Source organism: Peromyscus leucopus, chromosome 8b (assembly GCF_004664715.2).
Source record: "Peromyscus leucopus breed LL Stock chromosome 8b, UCI_PerLeu_2.1, whole genome shotgun sequence".
In the NCBI taxonomy this organism is placed as follows: Eukaryota; Metazoa; Chordata; class Mammalia; order Rodentia; family Cricetidae; genus Peromyscus; species Peromyscus leucopus.
This window is the reverse complement of record NC_051086.1, coordinates 40,652,855-40,668,019: the sequence shown is the minus strand read 5'-3', so window position 1 is coordinate 40,668,019 and position 15,165 is coordinate 40,652,855. Positions and strand designations below refer to the sequence as shown.

Here is a 15,165-nt window from a genome sequence, read left to right as displayed (position 1 = left end):
CATGCCACCTCAGACGGCGCGAGACGGCACAGGCCGGTCCGTGCCTAATCCTTTACGACCCCCAAGCTGGGTTCTGGGGTTGTCTCGAGTCGCGCCGCGGGGAAAGACGGAATGTAAAGCTGGCCCCGAGGGCGTGGCCCCGCCGACCCAGTCTCCAATCCAGGCGCCCTCCCTAATGTCGGGGCGCATTACGACTGCTGGTTGGAGGTGATGGCGCAGGGCACGTGGGGTGTGATTTCTCATTCACAGAACATCCACCCACGGAACCCCTTCTGGGTGATCCTTAGCTGGGGGATGGGGAGCGCCACCAAACCGAGTCATGAATGAGGTCAGCTGAGCACGGCCTCCCAGGCCCGGGCCGGGGCATTGCCATGGCAACCGGATAGCCTACGCAGGGCAGCATTCCGGCCTGTGCAGTCGGCTCCTAGCGCTGCGGGCGAGTGCAGAGCGCCGGGCGGCCACGAGTCGGGAAGACGACCAGAGCCTTCCAGCCTCTGTCCTGCTGGGGACAGGGCTCTGTTGGCCGCGAGGCCGAGCTGGGATGCACCGTCGCCTCGTGCTCTCCTGAGAGGCAAGAAGACGAAGGCCTCGCAGGAGCCCCGCCCCTTCCCCCGGGAGGAAGTGGGGAGCCTAGTGCGGCTCCAGCCCCCATCCCTCTTCAAGGGGCTGTAGGTAAGCGTACAGCAGGTGTCCCCGTTCTGACATCCCATCCCCTAGTCACTCTGCCCTTTTCATTTTAAACTTTTGTTCCTGAAGAGATTCCAAAGTGACTTCCTGGCTAAATAAGAGCTGGTCTTTCAAACGGGGTTGCTGAAAGCTAGTCTCCAGAGAAGTGAAATCCCACAGCCAGCCTTTGGGTAGACATGTCAAGGGCAGTTTCTGAACCCCAGCCTTTGCTTCATCTTTCCAGATCTGTAAAATAGTGTCACGGATCTCAAAGTTGTGATGAGGATGAAACCCTCGATAGAGCAACCACCGTGGCCCCGCAAGGAGGTGAGAGCAGTTAGTAACTGTATCCGCCCTGGATTCTCTTTGCAACAATGTTGAAGACATTTGCTGCACGGCCCGCCTCTTCCGAGGTGCCCTCCGGGTTGTCTAGGCTAGCTAGACACTGCCTTCCCTCAGTCAGTTCGTGTTCAGTGCGTGCCTGTGCTCTGTTCACCTACTTGTAATTAGGTTCAGGAAAGGGTGGACCTAGCATGTGCTAGTCATGTGAGACGCCGCCTTTGACATTCTTGGAATTTTGTTTTTTCTTGCCACCAATAGGCCTGGTGTGCACTGAAAGAGTTGAACAGGAAACACCCAGTTCCCCCCACACCCTTCACCTAGAGCTTCTCACAGAACACCAATTGTATTTCAGGAGGCGTTGGAGTGTCTGCACTCTAAACAATGACTGTCAGGCTGAAAACCAGAGAAAGTGAGGTTTAAACACATTTCTTCAACTGGAAAAGCATAAAAGTTTTAAAAATACAGAGGAACAATGGTTCTAACATGATCTTCTTAAGAGCAGATGATAGCTCTCCATGGCCAGCCTGGCTTCCTCTTCTCCTCATTTCAATGTGGGTGCTGGGAACTGAACCCAGGTATGCACTTCTAAAAAAAAAAAAAGTACACTATGTGTAAGAAAATAAGATCTAAAATACATTTGGTGAGTTAGAAGTATTTTTGAATATAGACAAATACCTCCAGGTTAGTACTGAGTCAGTTTGTGTGCCCACATTTACAAAACCTGACCTGCTATCAGCCTACGGATTGCTTTCTGCCCCCTTGAGTTGTCACTCAAGGTCTGTCACTTTATATTAATTTGCTCTCCCTTAGAGCCAGTACTTAGAAACTGGTTTTGGCCACAGAGTAGCTAAAAAGCGGGTTGTGGACGCAGTAGTTTGCCACTTTTAAACCCAGCACTCAGGAGACAAAGGCAGGTGGATCTCTAGGCCAGCCTGGTCTACAGAGTGAGTTCCAGGACAGCCAGAACTATGCAGAGAAACCTTGTCTCCAAAAAACAAACAAACAAACAAAAGAAGTGGTAGTTTACACCTATAATCCCAGAACATGAAAAGCAGAGGCCAAAAGATTGCCAAAAGTTCTAGGCCAGCCTGGTCTACCTAGTGAGTTCCAGGCCAGCCAGAGCTATACAGGAGATATTGTCTCAAAAATAAATAAATAGGGGCTAAAGAGATGGTTCAGTGGTTAAGAGCACTGCCTGCTCTTCCAAAGGACCTGGGTTCAATTCCCAGCACCCACATGGTAGCTCATAACTGCCTGTAACTCCAGTTTCAGGGGATCTGACACCCTCACACAGACACACATGCAGCAAAAACCCAATGTACACTAAATAAATAAATCTTTTAAAAAAATAGGTATTTCAAAAATAAATAATTGTTTTAAGTAAATATAAAAACAGGTTAAAGATCAGTGAGATAGTTCAATGGAGAAGACCCTGCCAGGCCTGGGACGTGAGTCAAATTCCCAGGACCCACATTCTGACCTTCACACGTGGTCCATGATGTGTACACACAAAAATAAATACATTTTATTGGAAAAATTAAAAACAGTTTAAAATTCTGGCATCCTGCCTTCACTTAACATCTGTCTCCTTTGTTTTAATTTGGGTCAGATTCCTATATAACTGCACATAGGCATGTTTATAATTGAAGGAGTGTCTGCCCTAGACAGAGACCAACCAGACCATACCCCATCAAACCTGCTTCATCACAAAGACCTCTCCCCTAGATAAGGACCAACCAGGCCACACTTCGGCAACCCTGCTTTATCACAGACCTCTCACCCAGGCCCAGTCCTCTGTTTAAACCTGAAGCTCATGCCAGTGCCCTCAAAGATGAGAGAAATTTTTACCTCCCATATTCCCCAAATGGCTGTTTTAATTAAACTCCCTTTTTGCCTCTAGATACGTATCATGTTGCATTCTAAGTATCTGAGCATTTTAATTGCAGCCAACAACAAACAAACAAACAAACAAAAAGAAACCCCCGCTGTGTAAAGACTCCAGGTTTCTGTGTAGTGATAGGTTGAACCCAGGGCCTTACCAGCAAACACTCTGTCCCTGAACCACAGCCACAGCCTCCAGTTCACTCTTGGAAACCTGTATTAAATCTGTTTTGTCTCTATGAGATTTCCCCTATCCCTTAGAATCTACTAAAGTAACATTTCAAGTCTCCTTATACTAGACCTTTAAAGTTTAAGAGACCTTTAAACTTCAAAAAACTGGCCTAGATGTGGTAAATGCATGCCTGTAATTTCAGCACTCGGGAGGCAGAGGCAAAAGAATTGCCACATGTTAATGGCCAGCCTGGGCTACATAGTAAGACTCTACCTCAAAATAACCAAATGAATTTCAAAAGTGTTCCAACCTGTGTATCTGTCTATTTTCTGATTTCTATCTGTCTGATTTCATAGACAGGAATGCATAGCCAGATTGAGGGACTTGCCTCCCACAGGCTTCTGCCTCCGCACCCAGGATGAAGGGCTCATCCAGGAACTGTATGGAACCTTTGCTGTGAGTCATGTTGGCACTGGTGAATGAAACAGAGATGAACAAGCATTGAAGTAAGAAATGGCGGTGTATGGCACACACCTTTAATGTCAACACTTGAGAGGTAGAGGCAGGAGGATCTCTGTGAGTTTGCAGTCACCCTGGTAAACACTGCAAGTCCTAGGCCAGCCAGAGCTACATGGTAAGTGAGACCCTGTCTCAGAAAGAAAGAAAAAGAAAGAGAGAGAGAAAGAAAGAGAGAGAAAAAAAGGGGGGGGGAATGTCAGCTAATGTGGTGGTACATCTGTACCCTAACACCCAGAAGGTTGAGGCAGGAGGATCAAGGCCACCTTTGGCTACATATTGATTTCTAGGCCAGCCTGTGCTATGTAAGACTTTGTGTGTGTGTATATACATATATATACAAGCTGTGCTCTTAACCACTGAACCATCTCTTTAGCCCCTATTTATTTATTTTTGAGACAATATCTCCTGTATAGCTCTGCAGGCCAGATAGCTGCAGAGAGGCTGTAGAGGTACAGAGCAGACCTGGGAGACTGGATTCCAGTGCATTGGGAAATCCTGGAGTTCCCAGTCAGCAGAACGAGCTGATTTAGATTCGGGGGTGAGGGACAAGGTTGTGAGATGATCTCTCGTAGCACAGGCTAGCTTCAAATGTGAACTCCTGATCCTCCTGTCCACATGCTGGGATTACAGATGTGTGCCGTCACACCCAGCTTGGTTTGTTTTTTAGACAGGACTTTGGTCTCTACAGATGTAAAGACAGAAATAATTTGAATTTTACTAAATTTGGTCTAAAAGGGTAGCTGGTTTTTCCCCTAAGGTGATAGCTGAGATCAGCTTTGCAGGCGACTGACTGAGAATTTCCACCACTGTGAAAACATTCCCGCAGCTAAGTGAGTACAGCACAGAGAAGAAAGTTGGCCTTGGCCTACACGGAGCTGGGCAGATGGAGATAAAGCCAGTGGACAGAGGCAGTGAGAGGGGAACTTGCCTCCCGTCACCTCTGGAACTTTCCTCTCCCTCCATGCGCACAGCAAACCCAGTCTCCGATATTGTAGCCAAATCTTCAAAACAAACAAAACATAAAAACCTTGGATTTTTAAAATTGTGTGTGTGTGTGTGTGTGTGTGTGTGTCCCTATGAATGCAGGTTCCTGCAGAGATATTGAATCCCCTGGAGCAAGAGTTACAGAGGGTTGTGAGCTGCTAGCCATGGGTGCTGGGGCCTGTGGAAGAACAGTATGGCTCTCAGCCCTGAGCTGCGTCTCTAGCTCCTGATTTACTTTCCAGTGAGCAGCATTGAGAACCTTTCTTTGAACTGTGATATTCAATAATGTTCTAGTAGCAGTGCGACCCCCAAAGGCTTCCGAATTTCGCAGAAGTTTCCAACCACAGAAAGAACCAGAGGCATAAGAGTGGGTGAGAACAGGAGAAACATCCCGGGGGAGGGGTGGGTACTGTACAAGCAGAGATGAGAGAAAACGGAAAGTTCCCATGAATCTTTGTAGGTGAGCGGTGGAAGTTTGCCCGTGGCGGTAACACTTGGAAAAGTGGATAATGAAATCAGGAAAGGACCCAGAGTTAAGTTTAAGTGGTGCTAGAATTCAGGGCCTCTGTCATGGTGGGCGGGCTCCTTTCCCATTGAACCACACTGTCAGTGTCAGGACCCTGGCCATCAGGAAGCCATATCTGATCAGTGCATATAGTAGGTTCATTATGTAAACATCTAAAGGATGGAGGAAAGTGTATTGGGGTCTCTCAGAGATGAGGAAAACCCTGAACAAGTTGTCTCCAACCATGGAGTTCATTTTTAAGCAAGTGTTGAATGTTTTACTAAGCCCTGACTTAATACAACAAACTGGTCCAAGAAAAATATGACCAAGACATGCTCTTTTGTTGGCCAAATAGAATGTGACATATCCATACATTAGCTTTGTGAGACAGTCTCATAGGGTAACCCTGGCTGTTCTCCAGTGCTCAGTCCCCCTTCCCGCTCCTGAATGCCGAGGTCACATAGAGACCCAGCAAACACAGCAACTCTTCAGTGTACTACTTGGAAAACTCCACATTCAAATGTTAAGAAATCAAGGTGTAATCCCAGCCCTGGGGAAGGAAGAGGCATGAGGACCAGAGACAACATCATCCTCTACAGATGGAGTTCCAGGCTGCTCCGTGTTCCCTGAGACCCTGTCTCACAAGAGTAAATAAACAGGGCTGAAGAGATGGCTCAACTTTTACTGCTTTTGCTGAGTTCAGTTCCAAACACCCCAGTCAGGCAGCTCACAACCACCTGTAACTCCAGCTCTTTGAAGGCCCTGTACCCACATTTGTACATTCCCACACACAGACATGCACTTATATACAAAGTCAAAAATATTTTTAAAAGCACTATTAAAGTATAATGAAGGGCTGGGGAGTGTGCTCTGCTTCTGAAGAAGTTTTCAGAGTCCAGGCCTAGCACACATGAGGCCATGTTCCACCCCAGCTCCACAGAAACCAACTCCAGCACGTTTTTATAATCCTACCACTATTGGGGGAGGCCAGGGAATCAGGAACTCGAGGTCATCATTGATACATGAGTCAAAGCCCAACCCAGCTACATGAGGACCTGTCTCTTAGAAAATTGAGGAATGGGGCTGGAAAGATGGCTCAGTGATTAAAAATACTTGCTGCTCTTCCAGAGGACCAGAATTTGGTTTGTAGCACCCACATGAAGGGGCTCACAACTGCTTATAACTCCAACTCTAGGGAATCTGATACCCCCTTCTGGGCTCCAGAGCACTGCAGTCCTGTGGCATAAACATGAGTTTAAAAATAAAATAACCTGACATTGTAGCGCACACCTTAAATCCTAGACCTTGGAGGCAGAGGCAGGTGCATCTCTGTGAGCTTTTGGCCAGCCTGATCTACATAGTACATTCCACACCAGCAAATATCAGACTTTTATGAGTTTGGGGAACTGATGAGAAGTTTCAGAACATAGAAATTACTTCAACATGGAGTACGTGACACAGAGTATGGAAGAACCAGGAATCATAAATTGAGAGCTGTAAAGTCACAGACTGTCTCTCCCAGAAAGAGCTAACAGGGAGGCTTGATCCCTTCAGGCTGAGGGACCCGGCCTTTTAAAGAGTAACCCCTGCCAGGTGTGGTGGCACATCCTTCAATCCCAGCAGAGGCAAACAGATATCTGTGAGTTCGAGGCCAGCCTGGTCTGCAATGGGAGTTACACAGAGAAACTCTGTCAACAACAAAAGGTGACCCCTTTCATAAAGTAGCAGCTGTGTGTTCTAATAGTTGTCTCTTTTTAAGCAATTTGTAGCCAGACATTCTAGTGCATGCCTGTGATTCCAACATCCTCAGCCAGCTGAGGTAGGATCAGGAGTTCAAGGCTAGTTTTGACTTCTTTGTAAGTTTGAGGCCAGCCAGGGCTACAGAAGGTTGGAGAAATCCCTCAGAGGTTATAAGCACTTGCTGCTCTTGTAGAAGACCCGAATTCAGTTCCCAGCATCCACATGGGGCAGCTCACAACAGCCTGTGAATTCAGTTCTGGGGGGATCAGACACCCTCTTGTGGCCTCCTGGGGTTCCTGCAGTCAAGTACTGCACATACAGACAAGTAGACATACAGGTATATAGGTAAGTTTTCCAAAGAAATTAAAGGTGGGTGGGCACTCACCTTTAATGCCAGCACTTAGGAGGCAGAGGCAGACAGATCTCTGTGAGTTCTAGGCCACCCTGGTCTACAGAGCGAGATCCAGGACAGCCAGGGCTGTTATACAGAGAAACAAGCAAACAAATTAAATACGTGCACTATATATTTCTATATATTTTTAAAAGGGAGAGGAAGTGGGGAAGGAGGGAAAGGGAAGGTAAAGTGAACCAGTCAGTCCTCTGATCTGGAACCTTTGGACTAACTGTGGAATTGCCTACTCCCCACATCTTTTTCTCAGCCTGTCTTCCCGTGCCTTAACATTTTCTAAAACTGGAGAAGACAAAGGGAAAAAGACAAAAGGGAAAAAGTTTGAAGGGAGCAGAGTTTGGGCTCATGCCCTGTTTCCTTGAGCTGTCCTCTGTCATTAAAGACGTGTCCTTCCAAAAGAAAGGCATCTGTTTCCAGCCCACGCAGACCTAAACTTTTTCTCATCACGTGCCTGGCCAGAGCCAGTCGGCAGCCATGTAATGTGATCACCAGGGCCAGCCTCCTGACCCACCCAAGCTGAGCCGGGTGACAATAAGGTTAGCCTCTAGAGCTACGCAGCAGCCACACACACACACACAAAAAAAACCCAGAAGCACTACAGGCTGGACCTGTGGCCTGGAGACAGGGAACAGCCCTCTGCAGAGGTGAGCAGGGGACTGTTGGGAGGGGACTCTTTGGGAAGGCCAGGATACATCCAAGTCCCCCTCTGCCATCAGCCTGCCCTCTCCCCTCCTCCACAGGTGAAGTGTGCCTGGGCTGTCCTCTACCTGTTTCTCACAGAGTCAGCACCACCTGCCTGTGTCTGCCCCCTCTGTCTCCTAATAATGTCGCTTTTCTCAAAACTGACGGAGCTCTAGTGAACCGGGTCTACTTCTAAAGCTGGTAGGGAACAGTTCCCAAGCGGGAAGTGAAACTGGAAGAGACTGTTGGGAGGCAACCCTCGTCCTGGCAGGACTGCAGCGAGCTGCCACACTCCCTCCGGGAGGATGTGGGTATGGGCTGCGAGCTCGTCAGCCAGGTCCAAGTGCCTTCAGTACAGCAGCGGCTCCAGGTTTTGGACGATCGGTACGTCCAATGGTCTCAAGGAAGGACTCCCACCAAAGCTACTGGGTAGAGATGGAGCAGTGGAGAAGTGCTTTGAAGGGGAGTCCTAGGTGCTCAAGCCAGGCAAGACAGGATGCTGCTGCAGGGGAGTTGCTGTCAGGTTTTCTTGTAATTCCAAACAGATGTCACCAGCTGAGACAGAGAGATTAAGTCAATTTGATAAAAGAAATGCAAAAAGGGTCTGCTTTCGCCTCTACCACACAAGTCACCAGCAGGAAGGAAGGGCATCCACGGGCTCAGCCACAAGCTCTGAGAGAGAAAAACAAAACAACTTTTCTAGTTTGGGGCTCTGTTAATCAGCAAGCGCTTCCTGGAGGCGGGCTGGATGCCAAGCTCGGGTTTGGTGCTTTGACCATTATAAGCACTACAGGCATGCACTGCAGGGGATAGAACCCAGGGCCTTACAGATGCTAGACTTGTGCTCTGTAATCAAGCCACACATGTTTTTCTTTTTTTGTTTAATTGTGTTTTGAGATAAGGTTTTGCCAAGTTGTCCAGGATGACTGTGAACGTGGGAACATCCTGCTTTGGCATCCAAAGTAGATGGGATTCCAGATGTGCACAACCACACCCAGCTAGCTGGAAACTCTTAAAGGACACTGCCCAAGGGGAGTCTCACCTTCTGGGGAACCTTCATCTCCTTGGTTCTGTATCAGCTGCCTTTCCCTCTGTCTCTTCTCAGACAAGGGCCACTGTTGCTCTTGGGAACCTTCTCCTGTGGAAGTGCTCATCTAGGCTGCTGCGTCTGAGGCTGGTGACTGGCCAGGAGGCCCTCTTGACTGGCTAGCTCTTCCCTAGAGTGCAAACAGCCTGTGCAGAGGCTGAGGGTGGGCAAAGTGTCATGTCAGTTGCTGGCTCTCTCATTAGAAATCTTAAGGAACATGGAGCCTGAGACAAAATGGTAAGAAGCTTGGCTTCCACTGGAGGCCTTGTGGGGTTTGGAGTGAGTCACTTTGACAAATTATTTCTGGCCAGGCATTGGTAGTGTACGCCTTTAATCCCAGCATTAGAGAGCCAGGCCCATCTCTGTGAGTTTGAAGCCAGCCTGGTCTACAGAGTGAGTTCCAGGACAGCCAGGGCTACAAAGAGAGACACTGTCTCAAAAAAAAAAAAAAAAAAAAAAAAAAAAAAAAAAAAAAAAAATCAAAATCAAAACAACAACAATAAAGAGAGGGTCAGGGTAGCCTCCTGAACTGGAAGCCAGGCTGGCCACTAGCAAGCCCCATTAATACTCTTGTTTTTATCTGCCACAGCAAAAGGGTTATTGGCCATGCCTGGATTTTTATGTAGGTTCTAGGGATTTGAACTCAGGTCCTCACACATACACAACAAGTACTCTTACCCACTGTGCCACCTTCCTAGCCTGGAGCAAGTCACAGTCTGTCTCCTGAGCTACAAAACAGAGGTAGACCATGAGCTCTGGGTCTAGTTTTGGATTTGGGGGTTTGCTTTGCTTCTTTGATGTTGTTTGTTTTTGTTTTGTTTTCTGAGGCAGGGTCATGTGTAGCCCACATACCTCAAACTCGTTACATAAGGCTAGCTTTGAACTCCTGACTCCTGTCAAGAGTTGGGATGCTAGCCTTGACCTACCACACCCAGCTTGTTTTTGTTTTATAAGACAAGATGCCAGTCCCGCCTGGCCTGGAACTTACTGGATAGCCCAGGCTAGTCTGAAACCCTTCCAGTCCTCCCACCGCCGTCTCCCTCATGCTGGGATTGCAGGCATGAGGCAACACCAGCAAGTTTGTTGAGGTTGAGGCTGTTACTGGTTTTTTTTGTTTTGTTTTTTGTTTTTGTTTTTTTTTTTCTGTCCTGAAGAGTGAGTTATTAGGCCAGGTGTGACGGCACACACCTGTGACCCCAGCATTCAGGATGAGGTTGCCTGGGCTACAAAGAAAGAGCCTGTTGCAGACAAAGCAAACTGGATGTGGTGCTGGGCATCCATGATCCCAGCACTCATAAGTGGAGGCAGAGGAGTCAGGTCAAGACCTGGGCTCTTACACCTCTCCAGAGGAAGGGACAAAAGAGACAGGAGGAGCCTCTGGGGACTAGCCTAGAAGCAGTCCTTCTTGGTTGTCCAACTAGTTTTATGTTTGGTTTGTTTTAATTAATATTTATTCGCTTTTGTTTTCTATGCATGGGTGTTTCACCTGCATATATGTTTGTGTACACGTATGCCCGGTGCCTTTGGAGCCTAGGCGAGGGGGTTGAATCCCCTGGAACTGGAATTACAGATATTTGTGTTAAGAGCACTTGCTGCTCTTACAGAGGACCTGAGCTCTGTGGCACCCGCATTGGACAGCTCACAACTGCCTTTAATCCCAGCTTCAGAGGAATCCAACGCCCTCTTCCGGCCTCCACAGTCAAAAACCACATACATAATTAAAAATAAAAAGACCAGTGCTGAAAAGTATTAAATTTGGAAAAATCATAGTAAGCCAAGTTCTAGGGAAGAGAGAATCAACTCATTGTAATGGCAGAAACCTCAGTTTTTAGTACATATTATTGTGTCTTGTTCTCTCCTTCCAGAACGTGTCCCTTATCCTAAATGGTACTCACTCTTCTGAACACTGTGTCATCTAGGAAAGTTAGATAATACTATTTTGTAAGTTAGGAACAAGGAATGTCTTTCTTTCTTTTCTTTAAATTTGAAAGGTCTTGTATATCCCAGACTGGCTTCAAACCTAACATGGTATGTGGCTAATGCTGACCTTGAAAGTCTTTTTGTTTGTTTTATTTTTGTTTTTTTTTGGTTTAGTTTGGTCTGGCATTTTGAGACAGGGTTTCTCTGTGTAACTTTGCCTGTCCTGGAACTTGTCCTGTAGACCAGACTGGCCTAGTTCTTAGAGATCTGCCTGCCTCTGCCTCCTGAGTACTGAGATTAAAGGTGAGGGCCACCACAGGCTAGCTTGTTTGTTTGTTTTTAATGTGTGTTTGGGCATATGTGTGGGTGTGTGCATGAGGACAATCTTGAGTGTCCATCTCATCTTCTACCTTATCGGACACAGGGTCTCTCTTGTCATTCACTACTCTATGTGTACTCCAGGCTAGCTTCTGGGGATTTCACAGTCCCTGTCCCTGAGGTTACAGATGTGCACTATTGTGTCTGGCTTTTCCCTGGGTGCTAGAGATCTGAATTCAGGTAATTACGTTTGAACAACAAGTACTTTGCCCACTGAACCTAAACTCCAGATCCTGCTCCCTCTGCCTCCTGAGTAATGGGATTATAGACATTGCCACTACATCTGATTTAAGAAACACCAGGGCTGGAATCCAGAACTTCAGGCACTCAACCTCTGAGCTGTGTCTCCAGCTCTGACACACAACATTGATTGAATGAAATGATGGAAATGCTAGAGAAACATGCTCTTTGCTAGTGTAACACGCACTAGTGCATTGTTCATGGCCAGCAGGCTCATCTCTCTCAGACCTTTCAGCCTGCCACACTCACCCTTGCCTTCAAGAAGGTCTATACTTTGTCAGATAGCATGATAAGCACCGAATTCAAGTTCTGCCACTAAATCTCTGTCAAATTTGAGTCGAACTTGGATCTTCCTGGGGCCTCCTATTGGGTCCCTGATCCATGTGATTGCATGAGAAGAATTCCAGTGAGTACGGTGGCCTACAGAGGACAGAGTTCATAGCAGAGTAAATTGAGGCATTCTCCACGAGAGAAAGCAGACTTGAACACTCTAGAAAGGGGAGAATGGACGACGCCAGAGAGACCACTGTGCTGATGCACATTTTTAGGGAGGCTTTGTTCTATTTCATAAATATTTCAGAAAGTCAGGGGCTGTTTCCTGACCAGGTGATTGACAGGCCCACTAGGATTAACTCTTAAGGGAGGGGACAAGAATATTTGTTCTTTCTGAAGATGATAGCTAGATGAAAAAATTAGGATATTTCTCTTTTAGCTATGCATCTATTGAGAGAGAGAGAGAGAGAGAGAGAGAGAGAGAGAGAGAGAGAGAGAGAGAGAGAAGAATTGGTTCTCTCTTCCTGCTTGCTTTGAGGCAGGGTCTCTCTTTTCTTCCTGTCATTAAATTTCCCACTGAGTCTCCTATCTCTGCCTCCCATCTTACCTACAAGTGCTGAGATTAAAGAGCCAATGTGCTAGCTTTTTGTTTTCATATGGGTTCCAGGATCAAACCCTGCCTAGCAAATGCTTTTACCCACTGAGCTGTCTGGTGTCTAGTGTTAGGAGCTTTGGGTCAGTTTCAAAAGCCTCATCTCCACATCAGAATCCTGCTGTTTCAGCTCCTACTTTCACAAGTTGCTGATTATGAGGGTGGGATCCATCCTGCAGACTTCTGTGATACTGTTCTCCAGCAACCACACAGGCACATCAAAACAAGACCAGCCTAAGGTAACTTCCAGCTCTTAGATCAGAGAGACCTCCAAGGGTAGAGGGAAGGCGGCTGGAGAGATGACTCAGCAGTTAAGGCCACTTGCTGCTCTTCCTGAGGACACAGATTCATTTTCCACTACCCCCATCAGATGGCTCACAAGCTCCTATAACTAACTCCAGTTTCAGAGGATGTGATGTCCTCTTCTAGCCTCCACAGGAATGTGAGTGTGTGCATGCACACACAGAAACATGAATACACACAGATACACAGACAAACACACACAGACACACACTCACACATTTCGTTTTGAGACAGTGTTTCCCTACAGAGCCCTGGCTGGAACTCAAATTCACAAGCCTTTGCCTCCTGAGTACTGCAATTAAAGGTGTGCATCACCACACTCAACCCGATCGGAAAAAAAAAAAATTGAACCGGGAGATGGTGGCGCACACCTTTGATCCTAGCACTCAGGAGGCAGAGGTAGGTGGATCTCTGTGAGTTCCAGGCCACACAGAGCTACACAGCTAAAGCTTGTCTCAAAAAAAGAAAAAAAATATAGAAATATAATCTTAAATATAAATGTTGTTAATTTTACTTGTCAGAATTACTAATTTGAACCAAATTGTTAGCTAACAATGTGAAGTCATTTCTGCTTTCTTCTTCCCATGGAAGCCTGTCCCTAGAAACTTTCTCTGCTCTCATAAAACTAAAAAATTGTCTAAACCAATCATAGAAGGGATCAGGAGGCAAAGTGCTTGATATAAATACCATGAACTATGCCTCATCCTCAGGGACTCTGGTACCTGATCACCACCCCCAGAGATAGTTCTTGGGCGTGTTGGCATATCTCAACAACAAACCTGTGGTTAGGAAACCCTGTGGCTCTCAGGAATCATAGGTCAGTAGATAAACACCACTCTCATAGCCCCAGGGCCTTCCCACACAAGAGGATAGTCTTATACTTTGTCCTGTAAGTATGTCCAGAACAGAGACCAGCCTCTGCACTTCCTCATCCCACACTCTCAGCAGGACCTGCTTCCCAGAACTCAGCTCTGCCTCTTAAATGACCATGGCTGTCACATGTCCAGGGTTGGGGTCTCAGTGAACCAACAGCAACCCAGAGAGTCTGCTCCTACCTCACTGTAACATAGAACCTGTGATGAGTGATGATCTCTCCCCTGAGACAGACTCAGAGTCACCATCCTCTCAAACGATGGTGTCGACTACGATAGATATCATTGATGAGAGACCCTGGTGCTCGTCTTTCTGTTTGGCCTTTTTTTTTTAAACTAAACATAATGGTCTCCAGTTCTTTCCATCCATCTTACTGAAAATGATAGGATTCTCCTTGTCATCTTTGTGTGGCTGACCTCAATTTTGACTGTCCATTCACTGTTGATGAACACTTAAGTGTTCCTTCCTCTCTCTCTTCCTTGTGAGTGCATTAGTGGAGATTAACTTCAGGACCTCATATGCAGGGGAAATGTGCTATTATTGACCTACACCCCACACCGCCCTTTATTTAAAAAAGCATTGTTTTTTCTAGAATAAAATCACTTTAGTTTAATTAACTCACATATAAAACACCACACAGCTGGCTCAAGGAAGTCAAACACTTGGACAGCCCAGTTTAACAATCCTCAGTGACCCCCACAAAGTGGGCACTGCCTTCCATGGCCACTGATGGAACGGACTTGTTAATAATGAGGGTTAGTTTGGCTTCACACTTCCACTACCAGTCAGGTTCTTACCATAAAGTAACTTGTTCATTAGAGCTTACATTTCAGTACTTCATTTTGAAAAAAGGTTTCAGTTCTTGGTCAGGTTAAGCAAGCATTTGAAAGTCTACACTGCCTCAGCACGGCCTTGAAACACCATAGGGTGACCCCAGTTCTGGGCATACTCCAGAAACTGATTTAAAAAACATAAGACTTTGCAGATCGCTGCTCTGCCAGCCAGGCTTCCTGGTAAGGGATGTCAGGCTTTGTGGGCTCCGCATTACCACCCCCACTGATGCCCCCTGGTGTGGGTGTGCCTGTCACCCCATCATGAGCCCACAGCCACACTGGCTGCAGTGGTCGCCATCTGGTCAGACTGTCAGAGGAGCAACCTGGGATGAGAGGATTTGGTCTCTATGTGTCCTCCTTAGTGTTTAAGCTGCTCACATCTGGATCTTCTAAACTGTCAAAAGGTGTGTGTGTGTCTGTCTGTCTGTCTGTCTGTCTGTGTGTCTCTGTGTGTCTACCCTCTATGGTACACACTCAGACAAAAGTACAGTTGTGAATCTGTGCACTCCTGCAGAGACCAGAGTTACAGATGTTTGTGGGACACCTGGCTCACTATATGGGTCTGGGATTAAAACTCCAGTCCTCATGATTGTGCCACAAGTACTCTTAACCACTGAGCATCTCTCCAGTGCCTCCCCACCCCCCATTTAATTATTTATTTTTTATTTTGAGGCAGAGTGTTGCTAAATTCTCCAATGGGGGGTGGT

At 46.8% G+C, this 15,165-nt stretch overlaps 1 protein-coding gene and 1 pseudogene across 3 annotated transcripts in view; both read left to right on the top strand.

Moving 5' to 3' along the window:
- Positions 1–16: 16 nt before the first annotated feature.
- The window catches only part of LOC114700428 (fatty acid hydroxylase domain-containing protein 2-like), a 34,541-nt gene continuing 19,392 nt past the window's right edge, over positions 17–15,165 (top strand). The window contains exon 1 of one of the 3 annotated variants that reach the window (XM_037201340.1): positions 17–672. The gene's annotated coding sequence lies outside the window, so the exon portion shown is untranslated. Of the gene's footprint in view, positions 673–7,779; positions 7,863–15,165 lie in introns of those variants that run through there. The other 2 variants (XM_037201339.1, XM_037201341.1) reach the window with 2 other exon arrangements.
- The window catches only part of LOC114700432, a 47,770-nt pseudogene continuing 40,397 nt past the window's right edge, over positions 7,793–15,165 (top strand).